Here is a 6,000-nt window from a genome sequence, read left to right as displayed (position 1 = left end):
AATTTATGGGTTCACAAGTGGAAGAAGGGGAAGAAATAAATAGCTTAGGAAGAAAGACAGGCCTAAGGTTTTGAAAGCCCCATCACAATGCAAATGTGTGATCTGGTAGGGGTAATGCTTTACATCATTACTAGCCATCAAGATCTTTGCTATATAAATTCACCAGATGAGTTTAATTAGAGCTCCTAAATGAGCACAAGTCACCGGAAAGAGCAAGTTTTAACTTGGGCAGGGAGGATGCTATGGGATGTAAAATATGTTAAGGGGGTAGCAGAGAGGAGGCAGCCCCACACCAGGAGGCTTGGACAAGCACTCAAAAAATATCATTAGCTCTGGGACTACTTAGGGTGGAGGAGTAGCATTAGGGGAGGAGAGGTGAGGGCAGAGGGAGAGAAAGAGAAAACACACTCAGGTATCCTTCCCAGTTTTGTCAAAGGCTAGCCCTTTGGACATCCAAAGGTTATTATTATTATTTTTTTTTTCTGCAAACATCTTATCTCCTCTTTGTTAGTTTGTTTTAGGCTATACTGGAAATTCCCTTATCTGCTTGTTCGTTATCTATTCTTGATTCCTTTGCTTGCTCATTGACAGCAGGGCTGAAGGCAGCTTGTGAGATCCCTGGCTTCTTGGAAACTTCCTTTCTGCAGTCACGGAAGACATTCGCTCTACCCTGGGCGCTGCTTGGCTGGGCTCTGGGGATTTACATAAAGAGATATTTGAAGCAAAAAACTGAGGTGCTCTCGTGTTTCGGTGTGGCATACGGACTGAGTTGATGAGGGGGTTAACTTCTTTTCCTGCCAAGGTCGTCGGGAAGAAAGCTGTCCCTGGAGACGTGCTAACATTAACCTGAGAACTGAGGATTACGGATGCAGAGGGACCTTTGAGCTATAAGGCTTTCACAGTCAAACTGCACTAAACCAGAAAAATTTAAAGAGCAAGGCCACTTGAAGGGAAAAGCTCAAATTATACATTCTTTCGGAAGAAATTCAACTTTGTTCCTTGAGGACCTTGTCTGATTGTAGCAAGCCAGGGTTCTGAAGGTTAGTGCAGTTATCGGAAAGGCCCCACACAGGCTTTGGTGCAGAGAGACTTGTGTTTGAAACCTAGTTGCATGACTAAGAGCTGTGTGGACTTGATCAAAGACACATAGCTGCTATTGCCTCATTTTTTTTTAATCTTTAAAATAGAGATACCGATGTCTGTCTCCCAGGGTTTTAAGAATTAGAAATAACATAGGAAAAGTACTAGGGCAGTGGTTTCATAAACTCGGTGCCTAGCCAATGGTAGGCAATATTAATGCAATACTATTGATGTGGAAAGAGAATCCAGGTTCTTTCCTCTGCCTGGGACATGGGCTAGTGGATTGAAGACTGAGGAAGAGGCTTCCCTAGCTCTGCAATGGTTAGACAATTTTTCAGAGAGGTAGGACATACTCCATCAGGCCAGAGAAACCATAAAACAAAAATGTTTCAGATAAATGAGAAAAGCACGCAGGATAAACAAAGTTACATTACATAATGAGAGACCCTAAGTACTCCTATTTATGGGAAATTCAACTTTGGGGGCAATCGGTCATAATTAGTAACATTCATTTCTATGTAGACCATAAATATGCTAAAGAACTGTTAAATTGCTGTTCTCTTAAGTTGATTAATTCTGACTCTTGTTTACATAGATGAGAGGAAATTGTTTGATAGCCACTTTGATGTCAACATTGGCCTAGCCTGGGATGAATTAGCTCAAGTTCTGAACTAATGGGTTTGTGATACAGCCAGGTAAGGTTCTGTTTTTCCTTTATTCGGAATTTCCTGCTTGGTGCCATATTGTCCTTTAAATTGAGATAATTTTTATTTAGGCTTTCATTATCAGCAAGTGGCCTATGGGCACTTTTTTTTTTTTTTTTTGCTGCTACTCAGATACATTTTATTTCAAAAACATACACTGAAAAATCACTGATAGATCCTTAGGAAAACATATTCACGTATAACTTCCGATTACACTGAACCATATTTGAAAGATTTTTCAAGGTCAACTTTGGCATAAGCTAACGTTATACCATTTACTCAGGAATTATTTTAGTCTTTGATTAATGGGCATATGTTTGGTATGTGCTATAATTTTGTGAATGCTAAATCAAACTGTAACTTTTTTTATAACTTTTTATTTATTTATTCATGAGAGACAGAGAGAGAGAGAGAGAGAGAGAGAGAGAGGCAGAGGGAGAAGCAGGCTCCCAATGAGCAGGGAGCCTGATGCGGGACTCGATCCCAGGACCCTGGGATCATGACCTGAGCCGAAGGCAGACGCTTAACCATCTGAGCCACCCAGGCGCCCCAAACTGTAACTTAATTAGGTTGATTTAGTGGTTTGGGAGAAAGTTTTAATATATTTTTTGTTCCTCATTTGTTGCTAATTTTTTTTTCAAAATTTTAAGTCCAGTAGAGTTAATATACAGTGTTATATTAGTTTCAGGTATACATTAGAGTGATTCAACAATTCTGTACGTTATTCAGTGCTCATCACAATGTGGATTCAATCCCCATCATCTATTTCCCCCAGCCTCCCACCTACCTCCCCTCTGGTAACCATCAGTCTGTTCTCTATAGTTAAGAGTCTGTTTCTTGGTTTGTCTCTTTTTTTTCTTTGTTCATTGTTTCTTAAATTCCATATATCAGTGAAATCATATGGTATTTTTCATTCTCTGACTGACTTATTTCACTTCGCATTATACTCTCTAGCTCTATCCATGTCATTGCAAATGGCAAGATTTCATTCTTTTTGATGGCTGAATAATATTAATATATATATATATATATCACTTTCTCCCTGTCCATTCATCTGTTGATGGACATTTGGGCTGCTTTCATAGTTTGGCTGTTGTATATAATGCTGCAGTAGACATAGGGGTGCATGTATCCCTTTGAATTAGTGTTTTTGTATTTTGGAAGGTAAATACCCAGTAGTGCAATTACTGGATCATAGAGTAGTTCAACTTTTAACTTTCTGAGGAACCTCCGTACTGTCTTCCAGAGTGGCTGCACCAGTTTGCCTTCCCAACCAACAGTGAGAGAGGGTTCCTTTTTCTCCACATCCTCACCAACCCTTTTTGTTTCTTGTGTTTTCAATCTTAACCATTCTGACAGGGGAGAGGTGATATCTCATTGTAGTTTGATTTGCATTCCCTGATGATGAGTGCTGTTGAGCATCTTTTCATTTGTCTATTGGCCATCTGGATGTCTTCTTTGGAAAAATGTCAGTCAGAGCCTCTGAACATGTATGTACAAATATCTCTTTGAGTCCTTGCTTTCATTTTTCTTGGGTATGTACCTAGGAATGGAATTGCCTGATCGTATGGTAATTCTCTGTTTAACTTTTTGAGGAACAACTGAACTACTTTCTACAGTGGTTGTACTCCTTTACATTCCCACCAGCGATGCACTCAAGTTCCAATTTCTCTACATCCTTGCCAAGGCTTATTTTCCACATACTTTTTATTAGAGCCATCCTAATGGATGTGAAGTGGTATCTCATTGTGGTTTTAATTTGCATTTCTCTAATGACTAATGATGTTGAGCATCTTTTCATTTGATTATTGGCCATTTGGGTATTCTCTGTAGAGAAATATCTATTCAAGTCCTTTGCCTATATTTGAATTGGGTTGTTTGGGTACATTTTTAATTGCTATTTTTGCTAAGCTCCAGTCTGCTCCAGCAATGGAACAGAGTAAATTCTTCTCAACAAGAAAAATAAAACTAATCTAGAAAATCAGGACAAAAATGTGAAGAGAAACCTACCACTAATTGTGGAGGGTAAATCATGTTCCGTAAGTGAAGAGGAAGAAAGGGAGAGCAAATAGAACAAGAAAGCTGCAGGAAGATGGAGAGACCACAAGAAACACCGTTCCTTCAATTAGCTGGGACAGCTAGGCAGGGTGGCTCCATCATGCCTGACTAGGTCAAGGGGAGGGTGCAAAACAACGAGATATTGAAGATGATAAAAATCAGGAAGAGTAGTTAAGTGCAAGTGATAATGGGTATGAAGATTAGCATTCTAACCAAACACTGGTACACGGGTTGGGGGTTGGAGTAAGGTAGGCTGTGTGATAACTTTTGAGAAACAATGAATAAAATTGCATTCTGGAATTCAGTTGTTTGACATTTGCTCTAAAGTATTATTTTAGGATTTAGTTATTATTTAAGTTTATAATATGCTTCCTCTTCTTTTTCTTAATTTAAATTCAATTAGACAACTGATAGTACCTCATTAGTTTCAGATGTAGTGTTCAGTAATTTATCAGTTGCGTATAACTGGGTGATGGGCATTAAGGAGGGCACACAATGTGATGAGCACTGGGTGTGATATATGATATGCTTTTGATATGAACATGGTGCAAAGGAACGTTTGTCTTTTACCTCAAACCAGTCTCACTTTATACCTTAGAGCTCAAACCTTGGCGGCTGTGGCATACAACTTCCATCTGGTGTTGGCATGTTCTCATTGCAGGGTTATGTATTTAGTACATAAAAAAAAAACTACTTGGGGACAGATTATGCAAACCGAAATTGATGAAGTGATAGTAAATTCCCCAGCGGTCTGAATTAATAAGGTGTTATTGTTTTCAAAAAAGAGGTTAGGAAACAACCTTTGAGAATACTTCCTTATGGAATTCAGAGTGATGCAGAAACTGTTCCTATTTCTTATTGGCAGAGGGGGATTTTTTTTTTTTACATGGCTGTGGACAGTCTATGAATTGTGAATGAACTCATTGTCTCAGTGATCTGGTTTACACTTGAATATGCTGTAAATGTACACAGCTGAGAAAGTGATCAAATGAAAAAGAAGTGCATTTGAGAGGTGACGTTTTGTAAGCTCTAAATCTCTCATTTTAAAGGTTATGGTCCCTTCAAAAAAAATCAAGCATTCTTTTTTCTATTGTTGTGTAATTCAGTCTTTTTCTGCATCCCGTGAAAGGGCTTAATGCTTCCAGAATTCGTTTCACTCAAAGAAATCAGTTTGATTCATCAGGCCCCATGATGCTTTCAGAGTTAAAAGACCTTCGGTTGAAAGTAGGTATCCTGGTAGCACAGATGTAAGGGATTTACTCCAGTCACCTGTAGTCAAGTAGGTTGGCAGGGACAGCACACCCAATCCCCTGTTGTCTTCTCTTAGGAGTCTAGATGCAGAAAGCTTGTCTTTTTTGAGCTGCCTTTCAATTAGCTGATGAGAAACAGCAATGGAAGTAGCCAGAGGGAAACCTCCGAGCTACCCAGTTGAACATTACAAGACGGGCTCTATCATCTAAGAAAAGCTAGAGTATTGCTCAATTTTAAAGTGGAAAAATAACACTGGGGATGATTGGAGTTAGGAAGGAATGAGAATCTTAAATGCATTCCTTACTGCTGTGGGTCTGGAGAAAGTTTGCTTAAGAAATTGTAACTTCATAAAGAATGCCACTTCCCAGAGGAAAACGGTCTATTTTGTTGAGTAACAGTGAAAGTTGCAAATGACTTTTAGATTTTCTTATAAGTCCCTTTGTGAGCAATTAGCTGCCCTTACTTCTTTGGTTCACAGCTGCGGGTTACAGGCGAGGAAGCTGAGAGTGGCAAGAGAAAAATATATTCGGTCATCTGCAGGGAACTGCTTTGGGTATCTTCCCGATCCTTCACTCCATCTTGAGCAATCAGGTCTTACTAAACCTCAACTGGACTTTACACATTTATCCAGTTCCGCATTAAGCCTCTGACATCTTTAGCGTTAGCACTGAGTAATGTGAGTAAATAGGCCACAGTCTTTGAAACCCGAAACTGATGTCTCCTTTTGTCCTCCACCTTTCTTTCCATCTCTTCACCTGTGTTTCTACCCACCTGAGGTGGGAAGTTTGAAGATGGGGCTCCCTGATAATTAGTAGTTAGAAGTCAAATGGACACCTTGCTATTTCTAACTTTAGTGCCTCGTCACAGGAGCATCTGGATGTCCTTTATTTTCCGTTTTTGTTTTTTT

This window comes from Callorhinus ursinus, unplaced genomic scaffold (genome assembly GCF_003265705.2).
Source record: "Callorhinus ursinus isolate GAN/ISIS: 27379988/994484 unplaced genomic scaffold, GSC_fseal_2.0 scaffold65, whole genome shotgun sequence".
NCBI classification, from domain to species: domain Eukaryota; kingdom Metazoa; phylum Chordata; class Mammalia; order Carnivora; family Otariidae; genus Callorhinus; species Callorhinus ursinus.
This window is presented reverse-complemented; position numbering follows the sequence as displayed.